General features: G+C 63.6%; 1 protein-coding gene across 2 annotated transcripts in view; it reads left to right on the plus strand.

Moving 5' to 3' along the window:
* The window catches only part of PDE4C (phosphodiesterase 4C), a 101,063-nt gene that overhangs the window by 55,879 nt on the left and 27,670 nt on the right, over positions 1-17,514 (plus strand). The gene's annotated exons all lie outside the window — the stretch shown is intronic.

A 17,514-nucleotide genomic window follows, 5' to 3' on the forward strand; every position in this document is an offset into this window, starting at 1 on the left:
CCAGGCCCGGTGGCGCCGAGCGTGTCTGGTTGGTTTGTCTGTCTTGACCCACAGCCCAGATGTACGAACTCGGTGTGAGTGGGGCCCCTGCGGCTGCCGCAGCGCGAGGTCCGTGGAAATGCTTCTGCTGCCCAAGAGGGTTTGCAAGGACAAGGCTTTGGCCTGCAGGCTCCTGGGCAGCAGCCAGGCGGGAGCCCAGCTGGGCTCTGCCGTGGGGTCTGGGCTGCGGCTGACGCAGGGAGCCGTTCCTGAGCTGGTGCAGACAGCCAGAGGGGGTGAGTTTCCCAGCGGTGCTGGGAGCAGAGGAGGAGCCGGTGGCTGTGCCGGCTTGGAGATCGCTCAGCCCAGCCAGCCACATGCGCTCCCGGCTGCCCAGCTGTGCCACTGGGACTCTGCCTACAGCCACATCGCGCATCTCCCTGCGTGGGAGCGACACTGACCCACTGCTGCCTGCCCCCTCCCCAGTGACTCTCCACCCCGGAAACCCTGTCGCCTAGCCCCACTGCTCAGGTGTTCTTCTCGCTGCCCTGGGGCCTGGCGCTGATGGTGGAGACTGGAGTGGGGTGGGACCCAGAGCTTCTGAAAGGGGCCTGGGCCAGCAGCATGGCCTGGAGGTGTTGTGGGCAGGCTGCTATGTGGCCCGTCCCCGTACAGCAGTGCCATGTGAGGAGGTTCTGAGCAGGGCTAGGGACTGTCCTGGGCTGTGGGGCTCCCACACTGCTTAGTGGGGCTGCGCCTGGCTGCAGCTGGCGGGGCTGTTTGGAGATGTCCCTTTTCCGGCACAGCTGTGTGGGATATTTAAGTGGTATATGAAGCTTGCGCAAGCAGCAATGGGATGATTTAGTTGGGAATTGGTCCTGCTTTGAGCAGGGGGTTGGACTAGATGACCTCCTGAGGTCCCTTCCAACCCTGATATTCTGTGATTCAGTGTAGCGCTCCCAGCCAGGCTACCCATTGCCTGTGCTCCAGGGAGGGGCTCTGCCCCACTGCTCTCCTTGCCAGGCCTCTCTGGGGGTGCCTGGGGAACGGGAGGAGCACGGGGGGAACCCGTCTGGGTTGGGAGAATGAAGGGGGCTGCCCCTGTGGCTGGCAGAGCGAGGGGGCACCTTGAGCTGAGCCTCCCCCGGGCAAGCTGGTGCCAGGGGAAGCCAGTGGGCCAGCTCCCCAGAGGGCGTACGCTGGCGTAGCTGCACTGAAGTCTTTGGATTTACACCAGCTGCGGATCCAGCCCCTGTGGTTTACGATCCTGAGCAAGGAAAGTCTCCCCGGTCCTGCCCCAGATTCCAGCGCAGTTTAACGTCTCCGCAGTTGAGGCAGCCGGTGCTGCTGCTGACGGGGAAAGGGCTGAGTGCCCAGTGGGGGAGCAGCAAGGCTGGGGGTGCTGCACTGCTTCTCCCTTCCACGGAGAGCCCCAGCAAGCCCCGGCTCGTCCATGCAGTGGGAGGGAGCGAGCGTCCCTGTGCCAGACCGGCCTGGCCCAGCCCGAGCAGCGAGGGGGGCTTGCTTCGTATTTCAGTATCTGCTGAGCCAGACAGTTGTTTAATTTCCCAGGCAGGGACGGGAGGGGAATGGAAAGTTTCCCTGGGAGCGAGAGCGCTGTGTTTGCAATGCGCTTCCTGCTTTGTACCAAACGGACAGTTTGTCTTCTCTGAATGGGACCCGGGGAGACGGCGCTGCGAGACCCTCAGGAAACGGAGCCGCGTAGCAACGTCCCGCCGGCCCCCCGGTCACGCTCGTTCACCTTCAGCCAGAGCACAGCGCGGAGCCAGAGCGAGAGAGGGGCAGGCAGCCTCCATGGAGCTTCTGCGCACAATCAAACTGATGGCCTGAAAGTGACTGCAGCGGCCCCCGCACCCCCTCTCTGCCAGCCTGGGCCCTGCTGTGGGCAGGGGAGCCCTCAAAGTGATTTTCCTGGGGGAGAGTTTTCAACAAGGGGGTGAAGGCCTGGCTGAGCCTCTTGTGCATGTGGCCCCCCCACACACACTAATTTGTGGCTCCGAAATGCTGAACCCGAAGCATGGCTCCCCGGGGGCCTCCCCCAGTGCCTCCCCCTGCAGCTCCCCCCGCAACTCGCCCATCCTCTTCAGGAAACTCATGATGAACCAAAGCATCCGCATGCAGCGGCGTTTTACCGTGGCTCACCCCCTCTGGTAAGGGCTGGGGCTGCTCACCGCCGGACAGGGCGGAGCTGGGCTGGGCAGGTAGGGGGGCTGCTCACCGCCAGGCTGGGCTGGGCTGGGCTGGGCTGGGCAGAGCTGGGCTGGGCAGGTAGGGGGGCTGCCCACCGCCGGGCAGGGCGGAGATGGGCAGGACGGAGCCAGGCAGGGCAGGGTGGCCAGTGCAGGGCGATGTGCAGAGGCTGCTGCCGGGCCGGTTCCAGGGTTGGCAGGGTGCTGAGACCTGAACTCACTGGGAGACTTTGAGAGGCGCCCGCAGATGAGCTGGGCAGTTAGGCCTGTCTGTGTGGCGTGGGGCACTTCCCTTCCCCGCCTCCCTGGCCCCAGCCCAGCTCTGCACGTTATGTGGGTGACACAAGGTACCAGCCATGGGTGGGCGCTGACAAGAGCAGAGAGCTTGGGGTGTTTATGTGATGCCAGGAGGTGCCCAGAGCTGGTTCCCCAACCAAGCGCTGTCTTTGGCGGGTGCTCGGTAGGTGCCTGCAGGCCAGGGGGGTGGGGCTGCTCCCCGCTGCTGGTCCTTCTCCCTGGCCGCACCGTGGGAGGCTCATGCAGAGCTGCTCGGACCCTGCAGCCCTGAGCCAAAGCAGCTCTGAGGCCAGGAACCCCAGCACCTCTCCCCGGCGAAGGCCCTGTGGGGCCGGAGGGTTCCCCCTGCCCAGCCCCCAGCAGGCCAGGCGCACAGGGGATGCGGGGTTGAGCCGGGGAGCCAGGAGGAGCTGAGTGGGGAAAGCTGGCTCAGGCCAGGCCGGGCAGCTCCAGCTCTGGGGGATCGAGCCCTCCACCCACTTACGCGAACCGGGGAAGGTCCCAGTCCAGCCTCCCGCTGGCTGAAGGACCTTTGTTTGCCTGGCCTGGCTGATTACTTCCTACCACTTCCATTCTCCACCTGGCAGAGGCCTTGGGCCAGGGCAGCCCCTCTCTGGCCAGCGGGCTGCCGGGCCGCCTGGATGGAGGGTGCTGGGGATCTGGGAGGAGCCGGGCTGTCTGGGAGCTGGGCGGCAGCTGCACGGCAGATGTGGGAATGTAAATAGAAAGGGTGTTTGTTACGCCAGAGAGAGGAAAACAAGCAGCAGACTCATCCTGTGCCCCCTTCCCTCGCCCCCCCCCCCCCCGTCATGCCCCAGCTGGGCAGGCCAGGTGGGCCACAGGCGCCTGCTGCTGGGCCCTGCACCTCTCCTTATGCACCTGCAGGGAGCCCTGGGACTCCACCCATTTCCCCATCATCTCCCCTGCCCCCAGCATGCCCAGCCCCACCCCTGCTAAGACGCAGGGGCCAGCAGCCCTGGATGCAGCAAGGCTGGGGGGTCATTAATGCCCCAGCTCTGCATTCTCTCGGCTCCCACCTGCACCTGCCGAGAGCCCCAGGCCCGAGCAGAGCCGGGCCGCTCAGGCTGGAGGGCGTGAGCTGCAAATGCCCCAGCTTTGCACACTGGCCTCGGCACTCGGTCACCCTGCCCAGGGGCTTGGGGCTGCTGAGCGTGTGGACAGGCTGCCCACCAGCCGGGCCCTCCGTGTGCTGCCTGCATGGCAGCACAGGGGACGTTGGGGCCTTTGACCCCAGCCACTCCCCTGCTTGGGCTGCGCACTGGCATGTCCCACACAGAGGAGTCTGGAGGGGCAGGTGGCGAGCGCTCTGGGAGGGGCATTGGTGCAGGGTGGATGCCAGGCAGCAGTGGGCATTGTTCTCCCAAGGCCACTGCACCCACCCGGCAGGGGCCCGGCTATGGGGGGGGCAGCTGCAGCGGCCCACGTGAGGCAGGGGTTGGCCTGGTGAGTGAACATGAAACAAACCGTGTGGCCGGCTGCACTCCTGGGCCACTGCTCTGCAGATGCTGCCTGGCGCTGGCCCGCAGCCCCGGTGACATTTCCAGACAGGCTGCATAAGGCAGCGTGTGATGCTGGCAGCACCATTCCATTCCTGGGCTCTCTCTCCCCCACGAATCCCTGAGCTGGGGGGGCGGGGTGCAGGAATGACGGCCCCAGAGCTGGCCCAGCAGGTCCTCACGCGCGGGGTCACGAGGCTGCCCTGCCTCTGGTGCAGGATGTGAGCAGCTGAACCCTTTGCAATGGCAACAAGAACTATTTATAGAGGAAACAAACCTCCCAGGACGGACGGACGGCCCAGGGCCCAGGCTGGCCGGTGAGCATCAAAGGAGATCGCGTGGGACGGAAAGTATGTTTAATTCAGTAACTAGTCTCCTGGGAAAGGCGCGGTGCCAAGACCCGAGTGTGCTGGGCCCCGGCGTGCCCCTGGCACCTCTGCGGCACAGCCCTCGGGCACCGGGCTCCCCACGCTGTGCCAGCGTCTCCGTTGGCCTGTCTGTGCTGACACCTAGTGGCTCCGGGCTGCACCACATTCTTTGGGGCTGCACTGGTTTCCCGCTAACCTTACTTGGGTTTTTTAAATAATAACTGGCCCCTCTTGGCCCAGCCATGGGTCAGCCCCCTTGCTCCTGTTTTACGGCTGGGGTCTGCCCCTCAGCATCACTCTCCTAGGACCAAATCTTCCAAGAAATTCTTGCTCTCGGGGAGAGGGGGCTTCTCCGTGGCTCTGAGTGGGAGCTGCTGGATGCTGAGGCACCTGCAGCCCGTTGGTCTTCCCTGAGGGCAGTGGGTGCTCCGCCCCTGCACACCAGGCCCTGGGTTGGAGAGCTGGGAACCCCAAGCCAGGGGGCACTTGACCAGCCTGGGCAGGAGGAGTTCGGTGGGGAGCAGCCTCTCAGATGGACAGACGGACGGACAAACTCCTGCTGAGAGCGGAACCCGCCCTGCAGGAGGTGCAATGGGAGATCTCAAGCCCCACGTCGCTCTGGACAGGAGGTGCCCAATGGTTCCTGGGCAGCTCCAGCCGTTGCGTCCAGTGGCCGTTCTCTGGACCAGCTCTGCCCTGGGCGGCTCCCAGCGCCCAAACGCCTCACGGGGCCCAGCTCAGGCAGCTCTTGGGCCGGGGAGAGGCCTTGCTGCTGGAGCTCGCAGGCCGTGTAGATGGGAAGCAGGACACAGAGCGAGAGCTCCGCTGGCTCCGTGACACCACGGCAGGTGATAAGGGGCAGCGAGACCTTTGGCTTTTAAAGCACCCGCCTATCAGTAAGGCAAAGCCATGCCAAACTAGCACCAGGGCTGTGGCCAGCTCCAGCTGGAGGCCAGGGATGTGGAGTCCTGGCTGGGCACCCACAGCACGAATGGTGGCTGCATTCAGCCCCGCTCCGGAGAGCTCGGCAGAGCCTGAAACAGCCCCGCAGGTGGGGAGGGCTGTCTCCCAGGATCAGGTCAGATCCGGGCGAGAGAGAACGGCGCAGACTTCAGCCTCTCCACGGTCTCGTCCGATTCCTTGCTGTGGCTCTGCTGTGCTGGCTGGGAGCCCATGGCACGGCCTGGCAGCAGGAGGAGGGAATGGGGTCTGGACACTCCACCCCACAGATCACTGTGAGCCGGGGCCAGAGCTCCCGATGGGCTCAGCAGCCAGCCCCAAACATGCAAAGATCACGAGTCCGGCCCCAGAGCCGGGAGCATTGGACAGATCGTACCGGGGGGGGGCCGGGTCTTCACCTGTCTCTGAGCATCTGCGTCACCCCCGGCCCACAACTTCAAACTTTGCTTGACAACCAGGAGGAGGAGAAACTTCTTCAGCGAGAGACACCCCCACCCCCACCCCCTGACTCCAGCAGCGGGGGCAGCCAGAGAGACACCAAATATCACGAGCCTGACAAGGAGACACAGGGAATCTCTCCTTCCACAGGGAACAAGGGGGCTGCTGCGAGCCTGTCTCTGCGGACTCTGGGGCCTTTCTGCCAAGCCAGGGGCACTGATGCAGGGGATGTGGCAGCATTTTCCTCTGGCTGGACAATAGCTTCGCCAGCTGGGGCGTTGCAGGCGCAGTAGCTGTGGGCATACAGTGACCTCCTTTGCCAGGGCTCTGGGCACAGCCCCACCTGCCCACACACTGATCTCCCTGCCAAGCCGGGGCTGTTGGGTCAATCTCCCATGAGCTGTTTGCCTGCCCATGGCCCGGACACACTTCCCCTTCCAGTGCGTTTCACAAGGGGGTTCTGTGTGCCGGGGCTGCGTCTGTGAGCCGGAAGTAGGGGAGGGCACTGGGGGGCGTCGGAGGAGCATGTTCCTGGCCACAGCACATTCCTTTTGCACATCTACAACCTCAAGGATCAACACCTGCCTGGTCTTACCCCGGCGCGGGGCCTGAGCCCCCACCCGCTGCAATCGTGTGGCCTGGCTTCTCTTTCCCCTCAGTCTCTCCCCTCGCAGTCCGACCAACTGCTCGGGAGCTTGGTTGTGTCAAGGACCGGCCCTGGAGGGGCTGCGAAGCCTCAGTCCCCCAGGGACCTGGGGATCCTGCCGGAGAGGACACAGGGTCCATGGGCGTCATCCCGACGCTGGGCCACAATGCTGAGGAGAGAATGGGGAGGGGGCTGCTAAAGGGTGAGCTACACCTCTCAGCAGGGGCTGCCCAGCACGGCCTGGCTCGGGTTTCCGTGTCCGGGGCTGTCAGGCAGCCTGGCAGATGCTGCCGAGTGCTGCCCCTGCCTGATGGAGAGCAGTGGCGCCTGTCCTGCTCGCCCTTGGGAGCCAGAATTTCCTATTTAGGAGCAAATGCAGCAGTTTCTCTTGGCCCGGAACCAGGCTGCAAACTAGGAGGCACTTCTTGTTCCACTGTCATGGTGAGTGGCCGTGTTGGGAGGATGCACAAAATAATGTTACGGAGCCATTTTATCTGGGAGCCTGGAACGAACCTGGGACCACCCGCTGGCTGCTGCTGGGGCAAGGGAAACACCTTCTCCCGTCCTCCCCAGAACTCTCTCTCTTCTCTGCCTCAGGTTCGCTGTCCTGGGTCCCTCTGGGAGGTGGGGATGGCTCATCTTTCTGGGCTTGGGGCCACTCCGCTCAGGGGTGGCTGAAGTTACTGGAGCTGCTGGCACCTGCATCTGGCTCCTGGGAGGATGCTGCCAGACAGCTGTTCCCCCGTCCGGGGGCACTCCTGCATGGGGTACAGACAGAAGGGAAAGGGGGGTTAAGTGATGGTTCCCATGGGGTGGGGGGTGACGTTCGGGGTCCCTGTCCTCCCGGCCCATCTGTGTGTGGGAGGCCCGGGGCCCTGGGACAGAGCAGGGGTGAGCCAAATCAGCTACCATGGAGCCACAGCTGCAGCATCTCTGGACCTCTCTGCGACACACTCTGGCTGCATTCTGGCATCTGAGGGAGCTGTGGAAATCGGTCTCCTAATAACGCCCCCAGCACCTCTCTCCCACAGCGGCACCTGCACGCTGCCAAGGCGGGCGAACACACAGCCCAGTATGACGCTCCCACCCCGCACCCAGGCTGCTCTAGCAAGCAGTCCGGACTCCTGGGTTCCCAGCTCTGCTGCAGAGCTTAACCCCTCTGCCTCACTGCTGCCAGGTGCAGAGAGATGCTGAATGAATGAAGCGCTGGGGATGCTGAGCTGTGGGCCTGTCTGCATAAGTGCAAAGTCTCGATGTTCTGAAATCAGACGGTTCAATGGACCAGGAGAGCGCGGGGGGTTGGTGGTTTGCTCCGAGCTCTTAGGTATTTAGGGAAGGAAAAACCTTCCTGTGCTGCCCGGTGTCACGGAATCCCCGGGCGATGCTCTGGAACTGCTCCCCACAAAGCCAGGCAGGACTTTCGGGAGCCTCCTCTTCCTCGGAGCAGACCGTCTTCAGGGCAAGAAGTTCACACGGCTTCACCTTCCTGGGTCTGACCTTGGAGCATTGAGCATCCTCTGCCCCTCCGTGCGCTTCCCACAGCGAGTCCGCCCAGGCGGGGTCCTGGGGAAGCCAGAGGGCCCTGCACCCCCACTTCGCAGTCAGACGTGACTCTTAGCCAGCCAGTAAAACAGAGGTTTATTAGATGACAGGAACACGGTCTAAAACAGAGCTTGTAGGTACAGTGGTGAACGGGACCCCTCGGCCGGGTCCATTATGGGGTTCGGAGAGCCAGACACCCTCGTCTGCACTCCCTTCCCCGTTCCCAGCAAGCACCCAACTGAACCCCCCTCCAGCCCCTCCTTCTCTGGGCTTTGTCTCTTTCCAGGGCCAGGAGGTCACCTGATCTTTGTTCACCATTAGCTATTCCCTTGCAGGGGGGGAAGGCCCCCACCATTTGTTGCCAGGGAGACAGAGTGTCAGTGATTTATGCACACTGGCCTTTATTTCTCCACCTAGAGACTTAAGAAATGCATAGGGGAAACTGAGGCACCCACACAGTATTCAGAGGAAACATTAAGAACAGTCCCACTTCGTCACACCCGGCCAGGCACCTGCTGGCCTCACGCTGCTGGGCCAGGACAGCCCCATCCCAGGCCAGCTCCAGGACGAGTGGGAGTGGGACAGACCCAGAGCGTAGGGTGAGGAACTGGAGTGACAAGTACCAAGGAGGACGCCCTGCCAGCAGGATGTATGAGCCCGGGGAATCGTCTCCCCAGAAAAGGGCTGGGAGCCCCCGTGCTGGAGACGTCTTGTAAGGATCCTGTTGGCGCCAGGGGAAGAGATGGGCACTATGGGACCCATGAGCCACCTCCATCGAGTACCGGCTGTGACTGCAGAGAGCAGAGCGTGTGCAGCTGCTTGCTAGGGGCCCATCCGCCAGGGAGAGCACTCCCGCTCGGCCTGCTGCCCCATGGGCTTCCTGCGAGGGGCAGGGGCCGCCTGGGCCCTCCCTCTAATTGCCTTCAGAACAAGGCAGATGAGAGCTGCATGGAGCCTCTTCAGCACCCCCCACCCCCCGCTGCGTGTCTGGGGCCGGCTGGCTCACAGAGGTCGCTGAAGGTCGCATCTCGGCACGGACGGGTGGATCGATGCTTGAATCGATTTGGGAGCCGCTCCAGTGATGCATGTCCGCCCAGCACCAGGGCAGCTGGGATCCGGCCTGCAGCTGTGATGGGCACGGCGGGGAGCCCACTGCGTCTACCCTCTGTGTGAGGCTGAGCAGCACTGGCAGGGGATGTCGCTCTGGCAGGGAGAACCGGGCCAGGTCTGGCCTGGGGTGAGCTCCAGATGAGAAGCTCCCTGCAGGGTGAGCTCGGCTCTGGGCCCAGGATGCCGCTGCAAGCCCAAGGGCTGCAGTCTCTGACCCTTGGCACCGTGGCCTTATGGCACGGGGGGGACATGGGAATGCAGGAAAGTGACTTGCCAGAGTGGCCGTCCCAGGCCCAGTGTGAGGACCCGCCACTGCCCCGGTGAGTGGGGCTGTCGCGAGGGATTTCATGGGCACACAGCTGGGATTCCCCCGGCCGGGTGGCTTTCCTCCTTACTCTGCTCCCTTGGCCATGTCCTGGGGCTATGCACTTTCTCACGACACCATGGAAACGGAAGCCAGGCTGGGATCTGGCAGGGAGCAGATGGGAAAGCGGGAGCCGCAGGGGTGCTGGGCCAGGCCAGGCCAGGCCAGGAAACCTTCCTGCCGTTTTCCCTGAGCGCGGTTCTGAGCTGCCCCGTTTCTGTCACAGCAATGGCTGGAAACCAGCTGGAGAGGGGCCTGGCGGGACCTGTGCAGGCTTTGGTGGAGCACAGGCCGTGGGGATGGCTTCCCCGTCACACAAGGCCAGCAGCCTCGCCGGGCCGTGGGTCCTTAGCTCGCCTTTCATGCTGGTGGAAGGTGCTTGGCACGACTCTGTGGCCCTGGGTCTCTTCCACTGCTGGAGAAAGGAGAACGAGCTCAGAACTAACCTCCCCTGCACCCCCTCCCCGCTGAGCGCGTGGCTGTGGGGCAGCCCTGGGGACGCACTGAGTGGGGGTGCAGTCAGGTACCATGAGGAGCCTGGCTGCGGGGGGCTGTAGCAGGTGCACAGTCTGCAATGTCCACACTGCCAATAAAAGTCATGTTCGTAACCCCGTGAGCTACGCTGCAATTCGACGTGTCAGCCGCTGGTGCTGCTCTGATTAACTGCAGCTGCTCACCCGAGGGGACAGCTGAGTGCCGTGTTTTCCCTGCTGTTCTAACCCCAGTTGGCTCACATGGGTTATGAACACACCTTTTATTTGCAGTGTGAATGTATCCGGTGAATCCAGACAGCCCTCGGTCTATCTCAGAGCACCTGCAGCTCCCTTTCCCCGGCGGGGAGACCGTCTGTGCACCGTGCACATTGGTAAACATGCCGCTCCACTCAAACCGTGCTGGTCCAGGGGCTCGTGCCAGCTCTATTCCTCGACGGAGGTGCACGCCATTCACATTGGGTGTAGATGCCCCCTCCCTGCCAGACCATTCACATTGGGTGTAGAAATGGTACCAGTGTGAAAGGCAGCTGTGCAGAGATTAAATATTCTCTGTGCTGAACTGGAGCGGGGATAACACCCAACCAGGGGGGCCTGGCAGGCTGGGGTTGGTTTTTGCACCTACACATGGTTTGGGAGGTTAGAAGCCTTCAAATCAAATACTGTCCCACCCCCTACCCCAGCGCTGGCTTCTGGCCTGTGGGAGGGACCCAGCCGTTTGGAGCAAATATTACAGGGCTGGATTTTGCTCAGAGCCTAGACTCTGCCCTGGCATCTTGGCTGGAGACATCCCAGGCGGCGCCCATGCCAGGAGCTGGGTGTATCTGTGACGGGGGAGCAGAATGGGCCATGAGCAAAGGCACAAGCTGTGAGCTGGAGAGGGGCTCTCAGGCCCCCCTGCTCTGGCGGTCCCTTGGGGTTTGCCTGCACCTGTCTGCGTTTGGTTTTCCTCGTGATACTTTGTTTTGTCGATGGCCATAAGGAAATTCAGCGGCGTGCAGGAAAAGCTAAACAAACCCGTTAGCTGACAGCCCTGCAGCTCTGCTGGCTTGTGCCTGGTCCGATCAGAGCTCACCAGATGAGCAGCCGCTAGCCAGGCCAAGGGGAGGAGACTTCTCCGGAGCACCCAGGTTCTGCAGAAGTGGTGTTGGTGCGTCAGCTGGGGACACTGCTTCCTTTGACCCAGGGCCCCAGCCTGGTGCGAAGCTGCCTTTCCAGGGAGTCGGGAAACTGATGCCCCGGCAGCACATGGCCATTAAAAACCCCAGTTCAGCTAATTAAATCCCACCCCATTTGTCTGACTGTTTGCACCCGCTGGAGTTACAAATGGCTCCTAGGGTGACTGGAAAGGGGAGTTAAGTGGAAGTCTTGTTTCTCTCTCCCGCCAGTCTGGGCCAAGCCCGGGTGGCTGTTCGGCTGATGCTCCACAGCACTGCCTGTCTCAATCACTGGGGGTATCGCTGGCAGGCACAGCTCCGAGGGGAACTCTCCTGCATGCTCTGCTCTCGCCCAGTAACACACCAGCGCAGTTGCCACTCTTGCCCAGTTTGGGGCCTCTCCTACTTCGCCCCACAGAGCCCTGCAGAGGGCAGTTCTGTGTGCAGAGCCCCTCCCGGGGTCCGGAGGAGGAGAGCAGGGGCTGCGAGGCGCTGCTATCGTTACTGCTGCTGCAGTGAAGAATTGGCAGGTGCATGGCCTGCCCCTTTACGGCCCATTGACCCGACCCGGCTGGGAAGGGGCCAGGAGTTCTGGGAAGGGCTGAGGATGCTCAGTCCCTCAGACCTTAGGAGCTGGGCTCCTACCGGGAAAGCTGAGAGCCAAGCCCAGGGTGGCCAGAGGAGCTGCTTTCTTTGGGTGGTTTTGCCTAAAGAATTGCTCTGAGCCCTGTGGCCCGGCTCAAGGTCTGTGCGCCTGGGCTAGCTGGCCGGCCACTTGCCCTGGGAGAGAGTGCGGACAGGTGATCAGCCCCAGGCACTGCGTGGAACCTGAGGCCAGGCTGGGTAGGTGATGCTGCTACAGCCTCACGGTCTTCACTGTGTTTATCCTCCCAGCCCCCCGGGAGGCAGGGCCAGGCTGTTACCCCCGGGCAGATGGTAACTGAAGCACAGCGCCTAGGGTCCCCACAGGAAGCCTGTGGCAGAGCAGGGACTTGGACCCAGGTCATCAGGTGCTAGGCTGGGGTCCGTCCACCCACTCGCCCATGCCGAAGGACCGTTGGAAACGTCAGCAGGAGCCAGACCTGTGTCTGTGTGAAATGCCAGGGAAAGGCCCTGGGGCTTGGAAGCACTATTCTGCACTGTGCCAAGGGTGCTGTCTGACCATGGCCCCCCGACACTGCTCCATGTCAGACCCCCCAGCACGGCATCACCCCATCACTGCGTGGGAACAGTCACCCCACCCTAGGCAGCGTGAGCTGCGTCCACACACAGCGTTGGGCTGCTTCCGCTGCCATTGCCTCTAAACTGATGTGGTGGGGTAAAGGAGCAGCCCTTTGGCTCCGCAAAGCACCGTGCAGCGAGCCCAGCAGGGCAGAGGGGTGAGAGGCCGGCTGGCCTGGTGGGTAGGGCCCTGCGTGGGACTCGGGAGAGTGGGCGCAGGTCCCTGCTCTGTGAGCGTGGACCAGCTGCTGATTCTGTGCTTCAGTTCCCCACTTGCCTCCTGGGGCTCACAGCCCTGCCTCGGCCAGGGAGTGATGGGAAATGTGTCCCATGCGGCGAGGGTCTCGGATGCGACGGTCGTGGGGGCTGGAGAGCGGGGCAGAGCGTCACTTCCCATTCCTGGACAGGCTCAGCTGCGGCTCTGGGGAAGGGGGGGCGGATTTGGGGCTTTGAGCAAAGGGCTGGGGCAGCGGTTGTCTCACCCCGGGGGGGTGAAATCCTGCCTGTTGTCCCCTGGAGCCCCACATCTGTGTCTGGACACGAACCGTGGGCCCCCACCTGGGGGAGGTGGATTTGCCTGTCACCGTCACTGGGGCACGAAGGCTGCCATGCCTGGAACCACCATGTCATTACCCTGCTGCCAGGTGGTATCCAGCCCCCATGTCCCGAGCCCGGCCCCTGCTTCTCCAGGGGTCCACCCTAGGTCTTGTGTTAACCCCTCGCCTGCTGGTTCCAAGAGTGGGTCTGCCAGCCGGCAGCTCTCCTGCCTGCACCCCTGGCACGCTGGTTCCTGGGGCACGAGGCAGCCTGTGCCAGTTGTGCCCCGGGGGCGTGCCAGGGAGCGGCCGTGGGCAGGAGCCAGCAGGGCACACGCTGGGCTGGAAGGAGTTAAAGGGAAATATTTGCAGAGAGCTGAACGTGCCAGCTGGCCCCTCCCTCCTCCCCCCAGTGGCATCACGCGGAGCTGCGAGCTGGGCTCGCAGAGGGTCCTGTGCCGGTTGCTGGCAGGGGGAAGGAACTTCTGGGGCAGAGCAAGGCAAAGCCAAGCCAGCCACCGGAGCGGGGGGTGGGGGTGCATCTGAGCCTGCAGCCGGCCGGGGGGAGCCGGCCCCCTCGCCAGGAGCAGGCAGCGTGGAGAGGGGACACGCAGGGAGAGCCAGCCATGGCTGTGTGGAGCCGCTTCGTGGGAGCAGAGAGGCAGAGGGCAGCTGGGCGCAGCATGGCGAGGTGCCCATGCCCAGCCCACCCTGGGCTGCAGCTCCACAGAGCCCCCTAGACCTAGGGGTGCAGCGGAAGGCGCTGTGGGGAGCTGGCCACGGACGCAGTGCTGGCGGTGCCACAGGGTGGCCCATGGGAGTCTCGGGCCAGGCCCCCGCGCTAGAGGAGAAGACTTGCTCTCCCTGCAGGTGTGCAGGGGCCTGGGCCTGCTGGCGTGGGAGCAGCTGGAGGGCACGGGACAGGATGAGCCTGCCCACAAGCTGTGGCTCCGTGGCCTTGGCAGATTGTGCCCTTATGGTCTGCAACGGCCACCTGGCCGGCTCGCCCCGCGCCGTCAACCGGCCCATCGACATCGCGCAGAAGCACAGACGGTAACTGCGCCGCTTGCCGTGTGCCCACTGGGCTCAAATCCCATGGCCAGCCCAGCTCGGGCCAGCCGGCTGCCGACACTGCCAGCCCATAGACCTCAGTGCAGGCTCTGGCGATGGGCTGTGTGCGAAAGAACCAGCCTGGGGACGGGGGACCCCATTGCTTGTTGGCTTTGGGGCTGGAGCCTGCTGCCTCAGCGCGCCCTGTAATGCCAGGGGCTCCAACCCGAGTGGCTCCCTCTGGCTGTGCTGCCTTTGAGGCGCTTGAGGGCCAGCTGGGGAAGTCCCTGGCTCCAGCCCCTCCTGGGACTGATGGGGCAAGGAGGCAGAGTGGGGGCTGGCTCCCCTTTAGCGGGCTCCGGGCGCGTTCAGAGGGGAGGAGGCGCAGGGGGTAACGTGTGTCGAGGGCTCTGCACCCAGCTCCCCCAGCCAGGTGTGACCTGGACTGTGTGGGGGGGGAGGGGAGGGGCAGGGCAGCGGTTGCTGGGGGGGGGGGGCGAGAGCAGGGCGTCTGGGCACGTTTACAGCCCTGGAAAGCAACCAATGGGCACGGGCAGGACATGGCCCCCCTGGCCCTTCCCACCCGAGCTGCAGCAAAGCCCATCCCCTAACCCTGCTTGCTCAGCCCCACATCCTGCGGCGCAGCCGGTCCCCACGACTGGTTGCTGGGACGTGCCGGCTGCCTTTCCGCATGCCCCGGCTAGCGCCGTGGGAACGCTGCAGGCTGAAGGGAGCCGTGGCGGGGCGGGGAGCAGGGCCTGGATGGACGCCCCGTTAGTGACAGAGGATTCCCAGGGTGGTCAGCGTGCTGGGCAGGGACTGACGGTCCAGCCGGTGTCTCTGAGCCCATGGGAAGCCAGAGAGCTGGGAAGGGCAGTGCCCACGGGCTCTGATTTCCGGTGGGGTTACGCCTTCACCGAGGGGAGCGTTCCCATCAGGCGAATGTCTCCATGGGGACAGGTGGGGACAGAGCCCAGATTTCCCTGTGCTATCTATAGGGCTGGAATTGTAGCCCTGTCCTCCCAAGTGCTTGCAACCCCTCCCAGCTGGGGTTCAGCTGCAAGTGTTATCGGCATACTCCGCTAGTCGCTACTGCTTTGTGGAAGTGATGGAGTCGAGGGCTTTTTCCATTGACAAATGGGTAAATTCTGTATCGCCGGCAGAGCAGGAGCTGGGCCTTCTCTCTCCGCTGCTCCCTGACACCCCCACTGCTCCTCAGCAATTCTCAGCCCATCCTGGGGCCCCCTCCATCTCCCAAACCAGCTGACACGAGCCACTCCACGCTGCCGTGCCTTTTCCACCTCCCAGCATCCTTTGGAGGGGGAAGGCGTCCTGCGAGGAGGACGAGCAGCTCAGGCCAAAGCAAATAATTCCGTTGTCAGCGTCCAGGAAATGGCCGTGCTGCTGAAAAGCAGCCCCGGGCCTTGGCATTGCACCGTCGACGGGGTGGGGACGGTTCTCAGCTCAGCTTCCCAGCGGGGGCTGCGTTTCCATGTGCAGCTCGAGCCATAAACAAGGGTGGGTTCCACCCGAGCATGAGAACTGGAGCGGGGCTTGCCCGGGGGATGTGTTGGGAGAACGGGGTGACGGTAAGGAAGGGACAAGACCGGCTGAAGGTGGAGACGTGCTTCCCAGCAGTGAGATGTTGAAGGGCTGTTTTCACGGCCGGGCGAATCTGAGCTGGGCAGGCTAGAGTCCAGTGCCCTGGCCTCGGGGCTGAGCCAAACCAAACCCAGCCGGAGCTCGCCAGCTCCCTGGAGAGTTTGTCCCACGTTACCATTGGGGAGCTGCTGCCCAGCTCCCTGCCTTGGGACAGGCAGTGTGGGGCGTGCAACAGACACACAGGTTCCTACAAACCCCAGTGAACCAGCCCTCTGGATGGTCCATGGCTCGGCCAAGCCCATTGCTTCCTTCTCCCTCCCCTCCCCCTCCTCCCCCCCCCCCCCCCCAGCTGTGACCTTCCTGCAGGGAAGGAGACAAGTGCGCTGATTAGCTGAGCTGGGCCAGTCGATGGGAATGGGGGCTCCTGACTCCATCCCAAAGTGGGGGCAGCAGCTGCTGCTGGAAAATCCTATTGAGCAGCTGTTAGAGCAGCATTCGACTGCGCTGACCTCGTCTTCCCAAGGTCGGCTCTGCTGCTGCAGGTGGCTCCAGCATGGGGGATGTGCTGGTACAGTGGTGTGGCTTGGGCAGCGCTACCAGGACCATTGCCTTTGGTCGGGCGGGGGCAGAGCTGGGGCTCGCAGCACCGAGCCCCTAATTCGTGGTGACCGGTGGGTCGGGTCCCTGCTCCATCCACAGAGCCGGGCTCTTTGCAGCTGTCTCTAGCGGGGATCATGGGGGCCTGGTGCCCAGCCTGCAGGACTGCCAGGAGTGTCTCCATGGAGCGGGCTTTGGACGGGGCCCTTGGAGAGCTGCCTTCTGCAGGGGGCTTAAAGCACATCCCAGATGTTCATGAGTGGCGGGTGAATCTTACTACCTCTGTTACACAAACCGGGAAACTGAGGCAGAAGGCGGCCTAGTGAGTCAGTGGTAGAGCTCGTAATAGGACCCAGGAGTCCTGGCTTCCAGGCCCCTGCTCTGTGCACGTGACTGCACTTCATTCCCTCTTGCTGCACAAGCACTAGACGAAAGCTGTATCTGGCTGGAGTCTGGCTGCACAGAGCCCTTCCTGGCCTCCCCACCAGCCTGAGCTGCCCCAGCACGGCTCACAGCCCTGCGCTAGGGGGTGGCAGCTGTGCTGGCTGCTGGCCGAGTGCAGGAATGAGGTTCAGGCAGGGGGGAGCAGCACGTAGCAGGCCCGGGGGCCAGGCCTGGTCCCCGTTTGTAGCTCTGTAAGAACCGGCCCATTCAGCAAGGCACAGGCCTGGGCACCGTCCCCCAGCGTCACTGCATGGTCCAGATCTGCACCCACCCCACTGCTGCTCCCACAGCCAGGACCCCGCTCCCCTCGGATGAAAACAATCCGGTTCCTCTGCCAGAGTGGAGCCCACCCTGTGAGATAGGCAGGATGCCTGCCCTGCCCCAGGGGGCCCAGAGATGGGCCAGTGGCAGTAGGGCTGGGGGGTTGCAGCGCTGTGGGGGTAGGGGTTAGATGGGGCACTGCAGGGGGCTGGGCCTGGAGCTCTTAGCCCCACGTGTCTGGGCCTTATGCTGCAGTGCTCTGGGTGCTGGGGGGCTGGCGTGGGGCTGGGAGTAGGGGTGCTACAAACCGGGGTGCTCTGCATTTCTAGGGTTACACTCGAGAGCTAGGGCTGCCCACAGCATCTCGTTGCCATGGGGGTCGCCCGCTGTGGGGGTATGGCCCACAGAGCCAGCAGCAAGCGGGCGTTGTGCCAGTCACCTCAGCGTGCCTGGCTGCCTGTGGGGCAAGGCTGGGTCTGCCCCACAGCTCTGTCCCCGATTGCAGTTCAGAAACCCCTTTCCCTGCCCCTTCTCAGGCCTTTCATCGGCCTGCGCAGCACAGCCTGTGCCCACGTTCCCTCCCCTTCCCCAGGCTCCTGGCCTGGCCCCGTATGCAGTGAGCGGGGTTCAGAGCTGGGAGAAATGAGCCAGGAGCGTCCCAGAACAGCTCGCGCTGGGCTCTCTGCCTCCCCTCTCCTGAGCCTTTCCTCCTTCCCTCTCTCTG

The sequence above is a fragment of the Emys orbicularis genome, chromosome 24 (assembly GCF_028017835.1).
Source record: "Emys orbicularis isolate rEmyOrb1 chromosome 24, rEmyOrb1.hap1, whole genome shotgun sequence".
Classification (NCBI taxonomy): Eukaryota; Metazoa; Chordata; order Testudines; family Emydidae; genus Emys; species Emys orbicularis.